Genomic DNA, 18,409 nt, shown 5'->3' on the forward strand with positions numbered 1-18,409 from the left:
CCCTGTTTTGTGTAAATTGATTTACCCTACCACTGTATAAAGATCATGTAGGCTAGCTTGTTAGGCAACATTTTGTAAACACTTCTGATCTGGTCTTCTTGTGAACTTATTGAAATAAAGGATTTGTAGTAGATTCTGTTGTAAATATAACTTGACAACTTGCTCTTCTACACTTACTCCCATTGCTTATCTGTCTGAATCTTCAATCCTCCTTGCTATTTCCCATTACTGTCCTTTATTCGTATTGGAACCATAAGTCATTTTCTATGTCTTTTTGTTACTTCTTGTCTCTATGACTCTTATCACTTCCTGATGGGCTCTATTTATTTATTTATTTATTTATTTATTTATTTATTTATTTATTTATTTATTTATTTATTTCTCTCCTCTCTCCCCTGCCCCCAGTTGTCTGTTCCCTGTGTCTATTTGCTGTGTATTCTTCTTTGTCCACTTCTGTTGTTGTCAGTGGCACAGGAATCTGTGTTTCTTTTTGTTGCATCATCTTGTTGTGTTAGCTCTCTGTATGTGCGGTGCCATTCCTGGGCAGGCTGAACTTTCTTTCGCACTGGGCGGCTCTCCTTATGGGGTGCACTCCTTGCACATGGGGCTCCCCTGCGCGGGGACACCCCTGCGTGGCACGGCACTCCTTGCACGCATCAGCACTGCACATGGGCCAGCTCCACATGGGTCAAGGAGGTCTGGGTTTGAACCATGGACCTCCCATATGGTAGTCAGATGCCCTAACCACTGGGCCAAGTCCGCTTCCCCCTGATGGGTTCTTTACCCTCCTTGCTAAATTGGAATACCTCTCTGCCCTGCCAGAGGATCTTTTCCTTCAGGTCCATGTCCACCCCCCATTTTCTAGCCTCTATCTGTCTTTCACCTCGACACTGTAACTTATGGGGGCAGTTCTAATCATGATAAGTGAAAAATATTATAGTTCTCTTAAAAAAACAACAACCTCAAAGTATAACCTAGAATAAGTTGCATATTTTTACTCCATGGTTTGTACCAGATTTTCTTTCTATGGGTCAGGAGAAATTGAATTGAGAGGCCTTTCAATTGAACCAAAAATTGTATAAACCCTCTTACAGGGAATTCCACTTGTCATTTTTGAGGGCATATGGATCTCCTAACATTTGTTAAAATCCTAGGCTCTACTTAGAGACATCAGAAGGCCTTGGATGAGGCATGAGGTCTTCCTTTATATACTCTTTCTTGTTATTCTGATGCAGGTAGTCTAGGATCCACACTTTCAGATATGTTATTATGGTGAATTAGAGAAATTCATGGAATTTCTTTCTAGAATATAAAACAGAATACACACACACGCACACACAAACTATGGGATTGAGCTAGTCTCCATTTTTGATTGACCAGAAAATTGATCAAGGAAGGGAGGGAAGCATCTTCTCAGAATCATACCTGGAATTTCATATGAACTGATGTACAATGCAAACATTTAGTTACAGGATAAGAGAAACTCTTACTGTACTTTTCACCTGAAGGGGTACCCCAATCTCATTGTCCTTAGCAGGAGACAGAGATTTTCCTTTGCTCTTCAGAGTGTTAAGTCCTGATAGAAGTTGACTTGAAATGGAAATATTCTAAAGGTGGTGATTTTCTACTTTAGCTCTAATTTCAAATCTCTATCTGAGGTTTCTTGGTTGTATTCCAAATCATGAATAAATAAAGGGGGATTTAGGAATATATTGCTTTTCATTCATTCACTCATCCTTCAAATATTTATTGTGCAACTATTATGTTCCAAGCACTGTACTGCATAGACACTGGGTATAAACTCACGAACAAAACTTACAATGTAATATTGATAAGCACAAGGAAGAAAAAAATAGGAAGTATTCCAAAAACAGGATCTACTTTAGAAGATGTGAGATGGTGAGGGGAATGAATATTGAGGATCATTTTTGAAGAATTCCATGATGAAGTGATAATATCTAAGCTTTGGTCTTGAGAATGAATGATTTGAGCCAGCTATGTGTGTATGTATGTGTGTGTGTCTTTCCTTGAGTGCTTGATGTGGAAATAAATCATGCCTGTACAAGGATGAAAGAGAAGAATTCCAGTGAAGGAGAGGAAGGGAGTTACAGGGAAGATGGAGTGGTGTCTGGGAATAGAACTCTAGAGCCATGTGCATGACGGCAGCATTCATATACATTGGAATGCCTCTGAGTTGGTTTAAGCAGGGAAATGACAGATAGATTGTATATGGAAGATGGCATTATTTTAGGCAGACAAGGCTCAGCTTTCTCAGAAAAACAATGGAGAAAGAGCCAAAAACTGTCTGAGGGACCTGCTTTGGGGGTCAGCAGAACAGGAGAGTTCTTCACAACTCCAAGGATGGTGAGGGACAGAGATGAAGAATCTGAAACAACAAACTGTGAGTTACTAAACTTTGCAGCCACTGGGAAGGACTTCTCTCCCCCACCCCAACACATTAAACACGGGTAAAATCCCTGGCTCATTGCAGCTGATTGAGAGGGGAACGGACATCTTCCTCCCTGTCAGCTGTTACAAGGAAAAAGGAAGGGGGAGTCAGGGAGCTTTTCTTAATTGAATTTGGCAAGTGGAGTTGCTTTGACTCTTGGTTTTGACCAGAACAAAACAAAGGGAAACTGAGAGATACACCTCCATGGAAAGGTACATCAACAAACACCACCTGCTGGCTGTTATGGAAATTGCATGGACAAAAACTACATTTGGGTTTCTCTGTTCCCTAACTTATGGGAGAAAATCTGTACCCCATTAGTCAGTCTGTGTCAAAATTTTGATAACTTAAGCTGGGCAAATTTTAAGACTTAGGATAAGTTGAAACAAACATAAAAGAAGAGCTGTGAAAAAATGACAACAATAAGCAAGAGAGAGAAATTGACCATCAGAGTAAATTCATCAACATATTCAGATGCCCAGACATCAGCAAAAAATTACAAGCTATACTAGGAAACAGAAAGAGTTGGCCCAGTCAAAGGAATGAACCAAATATCCTGAGGAGATACAGGATTTAAGATAATTATTGATAATCACACAACTCTCCTAAATCAATTCAAAGTTTTGAAAGAAAATGTGACTAAAGAGATAAAGGATATTAAGAAGACACTGGGTGAGCATAAGGAACAGTTTGAAAGCTGCAAAGAAAAGTAGCAGAACTTATGGGAATGAAAGACACAATGGATGAGATGAAGAATATATTAGGGGATTGTTGTTGTGGGGGGAGGAGGGGGTTGGGGGGTGGGGGGTATATGGGGACCTTATATTTTTTGAATGTAATATTAAAAAAATAAAGACAAAAACATTAAATAACGAATATATTAGAGGCACATAAAAGCAGATCTGAATTGCTTGAACATAGAATTAATGATTTCAAAGAGAACATCTGAACTGGAATAGAAAGGAGAATAGAAAGAGAAGTGAATGGAAAAAATGGAACTGAGTTTCAGGGAATTGAATGGCAATGAGCAATACAAAAACATACACATTATTGGTCTTGCAGAAGGATAAGAAAAGGAAAAGGGGCAGAAAGAATATTTGAGGAAATAATTAATGAAAACTTCCCTACCCTAATGAAAGACATAAATTACAATATCAAAGGACAACACACCCCATACAGAATAAATCCAAATAGACCTACTGCAAGACACCTACTATTCAGAATGACAAATATCAGAGATAAAGAGAGGATTCTGAAAGCAGCAAGAGAAAAGCTAAGCATCACATACAGGGGAACCTCAATAAGATTAAGTGCCGAACTCTCATCAGAAATCGTGGAGGAGAGAAGAAAGTGTTATGCTGTATTTACGGTACTGAAAGAGAAAAACTACCAGGCAAGAATTTTGTATCTAGCAATGCTGTTCTTCATAAATGAAGGGGAGTTCACAGACACACAAAAACTGATAGAATATGTTACCTAAAGACCAGAATTATAAGAAGTACTGCAACCTGAGAGGAAAAAACAAGGGTCAGAGACTTGGAGAAGAGTATAGAAATGAAGATTATTAGAAAGGGTAAGCTAAAGTATGAAAAGGTAGACAGTAGTATGATATGACAACATAAAGCCTAAGGACAAAATGAATGAAGTGAGTAATGCCTTTACAGTAATAACATTGAATGCTAATGGCTTGAACTCCCCAATCAAAAGACATAGACTGATAGAATGGATAAAAAAATATGCACCATCTATATGTGGTCTATGAGAGACTCACCTCAGACAAAAGGACACAATGAAGTTAAAAGTGAAAAGTTGAAAAAAGATATTCCATACAAATAGTAACCATAAAAGAGCAGGCATAGTGATGCTAATATTGGACAAAATAGATTTTAAATGCAAAATTGTTATAAGGGTTGAGAGGTCATTATATATTAATAAAACAGGCAATTCAGGAAGAAGAAATAACTATTTTAAATATTTATGTACCTACTCTCTGTGCCTCAAGATACATGAAGCAGTCGCTGGCAAAACTGAAGGGAGAAATAAATGCCTCTACAATAATAGTTGGTGACTTCAATATATCACTCAGTATTGGCTAGAACATCTGGACAGAGGATAAATAAACAAACAGAGAGCTTAAATAATATGATAAATGAACTATACCTAACTGACATCTGTAGAGCATTGCTCCCCAAACAGTAGGACATACATCTTTTCAATTGCCCATGGATCCTTCTCCAAGATAGATCATATGTTGGGTCACAAGACAAGTTTCAATAAATTTAAATAGATTGGAATTACACAAAATACTTTCTCTGATCAAACAGAATGAATCTAGAAACCAATAATGACAGAAAAATGGAAAATGCATAAATATATGGAGATTAAACAACACACTCTTCAATCATCAGTGAGTCAAAGAAGAAATTGCAAGAGAATTCAACAAACAGCTTGAGATGAATGAAAATGAGAACACAACATATCAAGCCTATGGGACATTGCAAAGGCAGTGCTGAGAGGGAAGTTTATAGACCTTAGTGCTTACATTAAAAAAGAAGAAAGAGCTAAAATTGAAGAGCTACATGCACCCCTTGAGGAACTAGAAAAAGATCAACGAACTAATCCCTAACCAACCCAAAGGAAAGAAATTGGAAAAGATCAGAGCAGAAATAAATGAAATTGAGAACAAAAAACAAAACCAAAAGCTGGTTCTTTGAGAAGATCAACAAAATTGACAAACCCTTAGCTAGACTGACAAAAATAAAAAAGAGAGAGAGAGAAGACACAAATAAATAAAATCAGAAATGAGAGTGGGGACATTACCACCGACCCTGCAGAAATGCGTTGTTATCAGAGGATACTATGAACAACTATATGCTAGAAAACTAGAAAATGTAGATGAGATGGACAAATTCCTAGAAACACACAAACCACCTACACTGAACCTAGAAAAAATAGAATACCTCAACAAGCCAATCACAATCAAAGAGATTAAAGCAGCCATCAAAAACCTCCGAAAGATGAAAAGCCCAGGACAAGATGGCGTCAGAGGTGAATTCTACCAATCATTCAAAGATGACCTAATACTAATCTTGCTCAAGCTCTTCCAAAAATTAAGTAGGAAAAAATGTTACCAAACACATTCTGTGAAGCCCAAATCACCCAAATACCAAAACCAGATAAAGAAAACAGGAAAAAGAAAATTACAGACCAATATCGCTAATGAATATAGATGCAGAAATCCTCAACAAAATACTTGTAAACAGAATCCAAAAGTGCATTAAAAGAATTGTACATCACAATCAAGTGAGTTTTATCCCAGGTATGAAAGGGTGGTTCAACACAGGAAAATCAATTAGTGTAGTAAACCACATTGAAAAATTGAAGAAGAAAAATCATATGATCTCTATTGAGACAAAAAGGGAATTTGACAAAATAAAGCACTCTTCCTTGATTAAAAAAAAAAACACTCCAAAAGATAGGAATAGAAGGAAACTTTCTCAATATGGTAGAGTGCACATATAAGAAACCTACAGCTTGCATTGTACTCAATGGTGAAAGACTGAAAGCTTTTGCACTGAGATCAGGAACAAGACAAGGATGCCCACTATATCCATTATTATTGAATATTGTGTTAGAAGTTCTAGCTAAAGCAATTAGTCTACACAAAGAAATAAAAGGTACTCAAATAGGAAAGGAAGCAGTAAAACTTTCACTGTTTCCTGATGACATGATCCTATATCTAGAAAATCCTGAAGGATCTACAACAAAGCTACTAGAATTAATAGACGAGTTCAGCAAAGTGATAGGATATTAATACAAGATTAATACTCAAAAACCAATAGCATTTCTATACACTACTGATTTGCAACCTGAGGAGATAATCCCCCCCCAAAATTTCATTTGTAATAGCAACTAAAACAATCAAATATTTAGGAATAAAAGTAACCAAAGATGTAAAGGACATGTATTCAGAAAACTACAAAGCATTGCTAAAAGAAACCCAATAAGACTTAAATAAATGGAAGGATATTCTGTGTTCATAATTGGAAGAGTAAATATTTTAAGATGTCAAGTCTACCCAAACTAATTTACAAATTCAGTGCAATCCCCCTGAAAAACCCAGTATCCTTTTTTGCAGAAATGAAAAAGCCAATAATCAAATTTATTTGGAAGAGTAAGGGGTCCCAAATAGCAAAAAAAAAATCTTTAAAAAGAAGAACAAATTTGGAGTACTCTCACTTCCCAATTTTAAAGCATGTTACTTAGCTACAGTGGTAAAAGCAGCATGGTACTGGCATAAAGACAGGTACTATGACCAATGGATCCAAACTGAGAACTCAGAATTTGTCTCTCTCATCTATAGCCAAGTGATTTTTGACAAGGTTTTTAAGCCAACACAATTGGGCAAGAACAGTCCATTCAACAATTAGTGCTGGGAGAACTGGATAGCCATATTCAAAAGAAAGATAAAAGACCCCTATCTCTCACACCTTATTGAAAAATTAACTCAAAATGAATCCAGGGCCTAAATAATAATAATAATAATAAAACCATAAAACTTCTAGAAGAAAATGTAGGAAAACATCTTCCAGATCTCGTGTTCGGCGGTTGTTTCTTAAACCTTACACCCAAAGCACGAGCAACAGAAGAAAAAATAGATAAACAGGATTTCCTCAAAATTCAACACTTTTGTACCTCAGAGGACTTTGTCAAAAGGGTGAAAAGGCAGCCAAATCAATGGGAGAAAATTTTTGGCAATCACATATCTGATAAGGGTTTAATATCCATGGTAGATTGCGGCGGCTTGCTCGGTCGGTAGAGGTGGGGTCTGGCTGCGGACGAGGGGTCGGTCCAGCTCTGGACGAGGGGTCGGTCCCGCTTGGGACGAGGGTTCGGTCCGGCAGCAGACGAGGGATCGGTCTCACAAGGGGTTGCGCGGTTCGGCTGATGGGGTCGCCCGGCGAAGCCGGCGACGAAGGGGTCGCCCAGAGAAGCAGGCGACGAAGGGGTCGCCTGGAGAAGCAGGCGACGAACTGGGGACAAGGGAGGACAGGCCCTTGTCGGGGGCTCTCAGGACTGGAGGGCGCACGGCAGAAGAACTACCGCGGAGACAAGGTAAACACGCAAGTCCACTTTACTGAGGGAGAGGCAACAGTTTTATAGGGGCTGGGGAAGGCTGATTGGTCGAAGCCACGCCCTGTTCTGATTGGTTGCTGGCGAAAGGTCAGTGAGCGGTACTGGACGGGGGAGGGGTGGTGGTTAGGGATTGGCTGTCGCTGTTGCTGGGGGAAGGGGCAGGGTTTAGGGATTGGTGGCTGCTGTTGCTGGGGTGGAGGGCAGACTTGAGTTTCCCGCCCACGCCTGGCTGTTGCTGGTGTCGGGGGAAGGGAAAAGGGCGGGCTGGATTTTTCCGCCCACACCTGGCTGTTGCTGCTGTTGGGGGAGGGGAAAAGGGCGGGCTGGATTTCTCCGCCCACGCCTGGCTGTTGCTGCTGTCGGGGGAGGGGAAAAGGGCAGACTGGAATTTTCTGCCCTGCGCCTGCGCAGGGAGAAGGAAGAAGAAGGGTGCCGCCCCACAAGGCATCGGGTGGCGCCATCTGGGAGGAGGGGCGGCCACGGAAGCATGGCTGCCGAGAAGGGGAGACCCGAGGGCACTCTGCGCCCATGCCGAGCTTCCTTCAGGGGTGGCGGTGGGCCCGACCAACCACCCTATTATGGGGGCAGCGGCTTGGCCTGCCGCGGCTGCTCCCCCGCCAGGCCAGCAAACCACACTTCAGCCCGAGGGGTGACCGCATTTCCCCCTTCTTTTCAAATAAGGACCAGGATGGCAGCAGCAACAAGTAGCTGAGGCCCAAGAGGCAGTAAGCAATGAGGGAAGCGGGGCTGAAGAGGGAGGTGAGTATGACGGGGATACAAATGTACAATTTGGGGGGTGGTATCTTGCCGTTGCAAGCAAGGGTGGCCAATGTCCAATTCTCGTTTATCTCGGTGGCTATAAGGTCCATGTGCTGTTAAAAGTCCAGGATGATAGCGCGTTACAGGTGGTTGATCTCTTCTTGGTGGCGAAGAGCAGCAGAGGTAGACTATGTGATGGTCTGGAGGATCGCAGCGGTGAGGACAAGTCACGTGAGGGCACCAGCGACGGTGGTGGCGGCAGCGTCGGGAGTGGTGGAGACGTAGGCGAGGACAATAAGAAGGCCAAAGTCTTCACGGGCGCGAGGGAGGCCAATGTTAATGGGGCGGGCCGACATGGGGCGGCCCAATCTGCAACGCAGTAGGGGTTCAAGCGAAAAAAGGAGGGGGGCGGGGGACGAGAAAGGACGCTTTGGATGGCTGAGAAGAGGAGTGAGGTTGAGACAGGAGGAAGCTCCGCGGAAGTATGGGGAGGCAAGAGCAGAAGCGTTATTGGATGCTAGAAAGCAGGCTGCGGGCCGGGGAAAGTGGGTTGCGGGCCGTTTAGCGGGGCTGGTGCTGCTTGAGAGCGGTGGCGGCATGGGGGGCCGCGGTTACAGAAGACTTGGGGCTGTTTCAGAGAGATCTTACACCGGTGAGTGTCTAGGAGACCGGCGAGGGCCCGAACTTGTGGGGCTTGCTTAGCAGATAGGATGTTACCCATCGCTAATGGCCTTTTGGAGCCGATAAGAAAAGGGGCCCTTACCTTGAGAGCGCGGCGATGGGAGCCGAGGTGCGCGGTGAGACGAGGGGTCGGAGCCGATGGGACTCCGACGGTGGTCGCGGGCCAAGAGAAGGCCCCGACGAGGGGAGGGCGGGACGACGAGCAGTGGAGCAAGGCAAAGGGGAGCAAGCATGGAGGGGAGGAGGCAGAGGTGAAGGCAGGGGTGGAGGTGCTCAGGCACGCGCTCCTGAGAGTTTTATTGGCGCCTCTTAATCATAGCGGGTCGGTATAAGCCCCCGACATGGAAGGAGAAAGCCATCCAGCGATTCTCCCAGACCGCCGTGGATCATATGAGGTCACCAAGGTTCAGGAGCAGCAATGCAGAGCGAAAAGATAGGGGTGAGAAGAGAGGAGGGCGTAGGGCTGTGGTAGGGTTACTTCAGATGTGCAAGCGCGTGCTCCCGAGAAATCCAAGGCTCCTCTTAATCATAGCGGGTCGGTATAAGCCCCCGACATGGAAGGAGAAAGCCATCCAGCGATTCTCCCAGACCGCCGTGGATCATATGAGGTAGCCAAGGCTCAGGTAGCAGCAATGTTGCACAAGAGAAGTCCCAAGGTGAGAAGAGAGGGGGGGGGGGCTGCCAGGTTATGGAGTGAGGCTGTGGTGGGGTTGCCTTGCCCCACGTTGGGCGCCAACTGCGGCGGCTTGCTCGGTCGGTAGAGGTGGGGTCTGGCTGCGGACGAGGGGTCGGTCCAGCTCTGGACGAGGGGTTGGTCCCGCTTGGGACGAGGGGTCGGTCCCGCTTGGGACGAGGGGTCGGTCCGGCAGCAGACGAGGGATCGGTCTCACAAGGGGTTGCGCGGTTCGGCTGACGGGGTCGCCCGGAGAAGCAGGCGACGAAGGGGTCACCTGGAGAAGCAGGCGACGAACTGGGGACAAGGGAGGACAGGCCCTTGTCGGGGGCTCTCAGGACTGGAGGGCGCACGGCAGAAGAACTACCGCGGAGACAAGGTAAACACGCAAGTCCACTTTACTGAGGGAGAGGCAACAGTTTTATAGGGGCTGGGGAAGGCTGATTGGTCGAAGCCACGCCCTGTTCTGATTGGTTGCCGGCGAAAGGTCAGTGGGCGGTACTGGACGGGGGAGGGGTGGTGGTTAGGGATTGGCTGTCGCTGTTGCTGGGGGAAGGGGCAGGGTTTAGGGATTGGTGGCTGCTGTTGCTGGGGTGGAGGGCAGACTTGAGTTTCCCGCCCACGCCTGGCTGTTGCTGGTGTCGGGGGAAGGGAAAAGGGCGGGCTGGATTTTTCCGCCCACACCTGGCTGTTGCTGCTGTCGGGGGAGGGGAAAAGGGCGGGCTGGATTTCTCCGCCCACGCCTGGCTGTTGCTGCTGTCGGGGGAGGGGAAAAGGGCAGACTGGAATTTTCTGCCCTGCGCCTGCACAGGGAGAAGGAAGAAGAAGGGTGCCGCCCCACAAGGCATCGGGTGGCGCCATCTGGGAGGAGGGGCGGCCACGGAAGCATGGCTGCCGAGAAGGGGAGACCCGAGGGCACTCTGCGCCCATGCCGAGCTTCCTTCAGGGGTGGCGGTGGGCCCGACCAACCACCCTATTATGGGGGCAGCAGCTTGGCCTGCCACGGCTGCTCCCCCGCCAGGCCAGCAAACCACACTTCAGCCCGAGGGGTGACCGCAGTAGATAAGGAGAATATACAACTCAACAATAAAAAGGCAAACTACCTGATTAAAAAATGGGCAAAGGACTTGAAAAGATAACTATCCAAAGAAGAAATACAAATGGTGAAGAAACACATGAAAAAATGTTCAACATCACTAGCGATTAGGGAAATACAAATTAAAACTACAATGAGATATCATTCCACACCTATTAGATTGGCTACTATTAAAACGTTGGAAAACTGTAAATGTGAAGAGGATGTGGAGAGATAGCAGCATGTATTCACTGTTTTGGGGAATGTAGAATGGTGCAGCCACTGTGGAAGACTGGGAGTTCATAAGGAAGTTGAATATAGACTTGCCATAGGACCTGACAATACCATTGCTAGGTATATACCCAGAAAAAGTGAGAGCAGTGACACAAATAGATATCTGCACACTGATGTTCACAGCAGCATTATTCATGATATCCAAAAGTTGAAAAACAACAGAGGTGTCCATCAACTGATGAATGGATAAACAAATTGTATAGTATACACGCGATGGAATATTATGAGTGATAAGAAATGAAGTCATAAAATATAGGACAATGTGGATGAACCTGGAGGACATTATGTTGAGTGAAGCAAACCAGTAACAAACGACAAATACTGTATGATTGCCCTTTTAGGAACTAAATATTTTATGTGAAATATACATTGTTAAATATGCATATGGGTAGAGTTGCATATATAAGGCTTTTTCTTTGAGGCTGAACAAATGTAAGTTAGTACTGCAAAATATTAATATCAGATGAAAAACAAAAACATCATACTAAGTGGAGACTAGACACAGAGTACTACATATTATATGATTACATTTATATAAAATGTAAATATAAATCAATTTATAAAGATGAAATTAGATTAGTGGTTATGTAGGGCTGGGGAAGGAATGCTAAAGGGCATAGAGTCTTTTGGACGTAATAAAATTGTTCTAAATTTTTTGAGTTGATGAATGTACAACATTATGATTATACTAAAAGCCATTGATCATACACTTTAGGTAGAGCATATGGTATGTGAATATATCTCAATAAAACTGCTTACTAAGCAAATAATTGTACAAGAATAGCCAGAAATTGCAGCTATGCATGGCAATGGATATATAGAGACTAAGAGATGAGGAATTTTGTTTGTTTGTTTTGCTTATTATTATTATTATTGAAATAATGAAAATGCTCTAATGATTATTGAAATGGTGAATGCACAACTCTACAATTATACCAAATTAATTATACACTTCAGATGAATTTTATGTTTTATTAATATGTATCAATAAAATTGATTTAAAAAAAATAAGCTGTTTTTAAAATTGATTTTAAAAAAATAAGCTGATTGACAGGGGAAGGGTAGTAGCAAAAATGAATGCAGGAGATGAGTTAGGAAGCCTGGGTGAACAATGATTGTGATGGCTCTATGTTGGTGGTAGTAGAAATATACAAAGTAGATGTGAGAACATCATCTTATTTGGAAATAAGGTTGTTGCAGATGTAATTAGTTAATATGAGTAGAGCTTGGTCCTTAATCTAAAATGACTGTTTTTATAAGAGGAGGAGAAAGAGACACCCATGCCACATGGAGATGGAGGCAGAGATTGGAGTGATGCAGCTACAGGCCGTAGACTATCAAGGCTTGCCAGCTGCCAAGAGAAGCTAGGAAGGAAGAATTCTTCCCTCGTGCCGTTGAGGGAGCATGGCCATCCCAGCACCTTAACTCAGACTTCTAGTCTCCAGAACTGGGAAGGAATACATTTCTGTTGTATTAATTTAAGCCTCCCACTTTGTGGCAATTTGTTACCGCAAGTCTAGGCATATAAGGCAGTAATTTAGTAGAGACAATGGCAAGAGCAGGGAAGTGTGAGGGAGTGTTCTAGGTTACTGGCCTGAGCAGCTCAGTAGAGGGCCATGCAGTTTTTATTGAGGTAGGAGACACTGGTAGGGGAGAATTTGGGTTAGGAAGCTTACACATTTAGTACTTATTGAATATGAGGTGACTATGGGTCATCCAAATGGAGTTGTTCAGCAATTAATCTAGAACTCCAGAAAAAAGTCATGTGTAGACCTACAAGTTTAGGACCATCAGTCACTGTATGACTATTGAAGTCATGGGATTGAATGGAATCACCTTGGAAATGAGTACAGATACTGAAGCCATTAGACATGTTCCTCAGAGGGGTGAATCTGGACCACACAGGGAGGCACTGGCCTTTGAGCAGAGACGCTTTTGCCAGTTTGAAAGAGGAAAGGAAGAGGATGGCAGCAGATGAAGGTGGATTTAAGAGGCTGTTGCTGTTTGATAGGGCATTAAGGGTATTCTGGCTTAATGGCTTCAATTTTCTTTGTGAAGTAAGAGATAAGGTCAGCTGCAAAGAGTAAAGAAGATGGATGTGAGTTTGGAGGTTTACTGAGGGAGGAAAGGGTTTGAAAGGTAATGCTTTGTGCACATGATAGTATCTCCGCTTTGCCATTTTTTCCTGAATGACTGCAGCTCCTTCTGGGAAACACCCAGCACTAAGCCTACTGATGTCAATAGAGTCACTTTTCTAAAAGTATTTGACAGACACATGTTGATTTGGCCTAATATTTCCAGTTACTTACAAGGCTGATGTATTTTAAGAGATTCCAAATATCCTGTTGCTTCACTGCCTAGAATGCCTTCAAGGGCACTTTAGGTTCTAAAGTACTACATTTTAGGCTTACTGAGAATTGCCCATCAGAGTGTTCCACACCCTCTGTTCCTGCCTGGGAAAGTGGCCTTTGAGTTTAGACAGAACAGGAAGTCCCTGTAGAAGACCCAGTGAAGGTTTCACAGTAGGCAGTAGGATCAGCCCATCTTTGCTGACCATTACAGTTGAATTTCTGACTAAATAAAGGCTTGTGGAGAAATCCGCAGAGGACTTAACTTTAGTGTAAATTTTGCCAAAAAACTTGCACTGATGGTACTTAAAATACCCTTATATTTTGGTTCTTTCAGCATCTTATCAAGCCGAAGAATTTTATAGTGAAACCTTTCATAGTTATGTTTAACAACTGCATATAACTAATCATGAAGTGAATAGATTTGAAGCTAAATCCTGCAAGTGGGATTAATGTCTGCCTCTCTGTTATTCCATCCCCAGTGCACATTTAACGAAATTATCTTTTGCCCTCTTGATTTTAATTACTAATTATTGTCTTGTTGAAATGAAGACTCCACAGTGACTAATTCTCCAGGCTCACAAAGGACTGAGATGCGTCAGTGCTGGTATTAGGCTATAGTGTGGGGCAGCTTTCTATTGCTCTCTTGCAAGCTATTACTAGAGTGTGGTACAGAATATTCCAGAATCTCTGCATTTAAACACATGGAGGAAAGCTCTCTTAAGGTTTCTAGAATGAAAAACTGCAAGAGAAGTTTTGGTAGAATAAGCCTGGTCCTTAGGTGCTATGAGTTCTGCAGCAGTTCTGAAGAGATATAACAATATAATAAGATTCATTTACTATAGACAATTTGATGGGAGAGTACTCAGGATTGGTGAACAAATCAATCTTTTCTGTTCCTACACAGGTTCCCCCCCCCATTACTCAATTTCCTCCAGCTTGCTGTAAGAGCATAGAATCTTAGTTTTCGTGTCATTTTTCCAGTATTTTCTTTGGCTTTTTTCTGGGCTGCAGGGTCTCAAAAGTTTACCTTTTTTTTCCAAAAAAAAAATCTCCAGTGGTTGCTTCTCTTTATATCTTTAGGTCCCATATTTTATTATTCTTTGCGGGCACACATCATTCCTTCTTTCCCTCATTCTTTTTTTTACTCTTTTAAAAAAAAATTTAGGGATTACTGGGGATTGAACTCAGGACCACGAGAAGTGGGCACTCAACCAGTGAGCTATACCCATTCCCCTCACTCTTTTTTTTCCTCACATGGGTCTCCAAAACACCCAAACTTCTACCCACTATTTTCACTAAGATTATGGTTCCCCCATAGGAAGAAAAGCCCCTGAGTATACCTGAATATGAATTCATTTCATATGTTAAAATTTTAGGAGTATTTGCCTTTCTAAAAAGAACCACATTAAATGGAACTCATAGCAGTAAATATCGGTGGACTCTTATGTAGTTTGGCCCTTGAATTTTTTTTTTTTAATTTCCTTTTGGCCCTTAAATTTTTTTTAATAAATTTTTTTTTAATTTTTAAAGAAGCTTTATTTTATTTTATTATTTTTAGAGAAGCTTTAGATTACACAGATGTTACTTTAAAAAACATAGTGGGGCTGTGGCTCAGTCAGTTGGGCTCCCTTCTACCATATGGGAGGCCCTGGGTTTCCATCCCTTGTGAAGGCAGGCTTGCCCACACACTGCAGAGAGCTGCCAACTTGCAGGCACCATGGAGTGCCACCTGGCCTGCAGGCACCGCAGAGTACCACCGGCCCACAAGTGCTACGGAGAGCCAACTCAGCAAGGTGATGCGTCAAAAAAGGGAGACAAGCAAAACACAGAAGAATGCCCAGCAAGTGGACACAAAGAGCAGACAGCAAGCAAGCCGTGGGCGGTGGGGGGAGGTGTATAAATAAATAAAATACACAGAAGAATGCACAGCAAATGGACACAGAAAACAGACAGCAAGCAAAAAGCTGCTGGGGCAGGGGGGTGGATAAAAAACAAACAAACATAAGGGATTCCCATATGCCCCACTCCCTACCCCTCCTATACTTTCCCACATTAACAACATCCTTCATTAGTGTGGTACATTTGTTACAATTGATGAACACATATGGAAGCATTACCAGTAACCATGAAATATAGTTTGCATTATAGCTTACACTCTGTCCCATGCAATTTTGTAAGTTATGACAAAATATATAATGGCCTACATTTTGTTATGAAAAACATATAATGGCCTACATTGTCATTGCAATGAATGCAGGACAATTTCAATGTCCCCTTATTACATCTATTTTTTTCCTCTCCTTCCCCTCAGAACCTCTGGTGCCCACTGCCTCCACATCAATGATAAAAGTTCTTGAATTGCTAGAATAAAAATAAGTCTATAGTAGAATTATAGTAAGTCTACTTTAGTCCATCATTCATTCTCCAATCTTGAGGATTTGAGGATGGTGATGCCCACTCTAATTGAAAGGGAGCTTAGATCCCATGGGGCAGATGGATCGAACTCTCTTACTTGTAGTTGCAGACTCTGTTCCTTGGGATAGGTATTGTCCATCATCATCACCTTGTTAGTTCTGGGTGAGTCCATTGAACTGGAGAGTAGGTGTTGCACCTCTGCTGAGATTCAGGGCCCAACTGGCACCAAAGATTTAAGTCTGTTGGATATATACCTATCACATATAGGACTAACTATCAGTTCAAATGGAAGAGGCAGGAGAGCCATGTGTATGGAAACCACAAAGGAGTCCAACTCTGTCACAATGGGGAGCATAAATTCCAAGGTAAAGCCTACTGGCAAGGGACCAAACTCCTGCGCTGTCTGTCTCTTTAGTATCTGAATGTCTCTAGAGCCCTCAGGAGCTTCGCTATTTGTGGCACTATTTACTGTGGCAGTCAATGAGATCCTGCTGAGATGTGCATAAGTGTAATCTCTGGACTGACCTCCCAACTCACTTTGAAATCTCTTAGCCATAAAAACTCATTCCATATTTACCATTTCCCCCTTATGGTCAAGGTCTTTTCCCAAATGCATTGCTAGTTGGTGCTTGGTAATAATCTCTCCAGTGCCAGGGAGGCTCATCCCTGGGAGTCATGTCCCACACCAGGGTCGGGGGGCAGATAGTGCATTTTCATCCTGAGTTTAGGTCAGAGAGGGGCCACATTTGAAGCAACAATAAGGCCCTCAGGGGGTAATTCTTAGGCAGTATATAATACTAGGCTAAGTTTCAATTTGAAAAGAAAAAATTGTCAATACAATCATCAATATCAAGGGCCAGGCACAATTGTCTGTCCTTCTTAGCTAGGCACCAGCCCTGTACTCGGGATTCTTGCTGTTATTAGAGAATGTAGCAGAACTCCCCAGGATGGGAATTCAGTATTCTTTTGGTTATTGTGGGATCTCCACCCACCATGACAATGCCCCATGAACACCTAAACATATCCAAATGCCTTAGCGGTATGCCCCAGATGAACCACCTCCCATGCATTCCCCTGATCACTGACACCCCACACAAATGATCCTCCTCTGGCCACAGCTGTGACCTTTCTGTGATCCAAAACCTCTCCAAAGATGAAGCCAAGAAAATAACCAAAGAAAAATAAGAATATGAAATAATGATAGTTTCAAAAATAACGAAGTAAAAAAAATTAAATTTTTTAAAAATAACATTTTTTAGACATGTATCTTTCATTACTGTAAGAGCTGTTGTCTTTTATGTACAGTGACATTTTCTTTCATATATTCTCCCAGTGTCCTATTTTTTTTCATTTTATCTTCAAAGAAGCTTTAGGTTACAGAAAAGTCATGTAGAGAATATAGAGAATTCCCATATATACCCAATGCCCTCCCCTTTTCCCCTCTCCTCTGTTAATAACATTTTACATGTGGATGGTACATTTGTGCAATTGATGTACAAATGTTGAAGCATTACTACTAACCATGGTCAGTGTTTTACATTATGATTTACATTTTGGACCATATGCTTTTATAAATTTTGATGAAATTTAAAATGGCCTATATCTGTTATTGCAAGATAATGTCAAATAATTCTAATATCCTAAAAGTGCCCTATGTTCCAACTATTCTATTCTTCCTTCCTCCTCCCCTCAGAACCTATGGTAACTAGTAAGTTTCACTTCTTAAAGAATAAGATTAATAGTTACTTGCAATACTATTGAGGGCTTGACATATTTGGTCTCTTTTATTAGGCACTGTCTATGTTCTTGAGAGACTTTTGCCCCTCTATTTGAGAACATAGGATGGCTTCCCAGGATGGGAGTTTAATAGTTTCTTGTTTATTGTGTGGGTCTCCACCCACTGAGAAAACACACTATGACAAGATGAATGCTTATATATTCCATAGAAGCATGCCCTAGGTGTGCCCTGTCCTGTATGTCCCCTCCACATCCAACACCCTAGACCAATAATCCTCCTTTGCCGTATTTACCAAAAGAACATTACCAGCATTGTAGTTTTAACCACAGACTTGCAAATCCCCAGAGTTTAACTGCTTCTTCCCCTGACTTTCTCATCAGTTCTATGGATAGTCCAACCCAACCCTCCCACACCCTACCCCCCTCACAGACCAGCACTGCTGAACCCAATAGCATCGCTGTACCACTGTCACACCCATCCACTACACAACTACACCCTTCCATCTTATTATAGGTTTCACCCATGTGGATATTGGCTCACAACCCTCTGCTCCCTTTCTGTCTCCTGTAAACCTGTCTTCCAGACTCTACTTCATTGAGTCTGATCAGTTTGCCTAATTCATATCATTGAGGTCATGTTATATTTGTCCTTCAGTGCGGTGGCTTGCTCGGTTGGTAGAGGTGGGGTCTGGCTGCGAACGAGGGGTCGGTCCCGCTTGGGACGAGGGGTCGGTCCCACTTGGGACGAGGGGTCGGTCCGGCAGCAGATGAGGGGTCGGTCTCATAGGGGTTGCACGGTTCGGCTGACGAGGTCGCCCGGCGAAGCCGGCGATGAGGGG

This window comes from Dasypus novemcinctus, chromosome 5, assembly GCF_030445035.2.
Source record: "Dasypus novemcinctus isolate mDasNov1 chromosome 5, mDasNov1.1.hap2, whole genome shotgun sequence".
Lineage (NCBI taxonomy): Eukaryota > Metazoa > Chordata > Mammalia > Cingulata > Dasypodidae > Dasypus > Dasypus novemcinctus.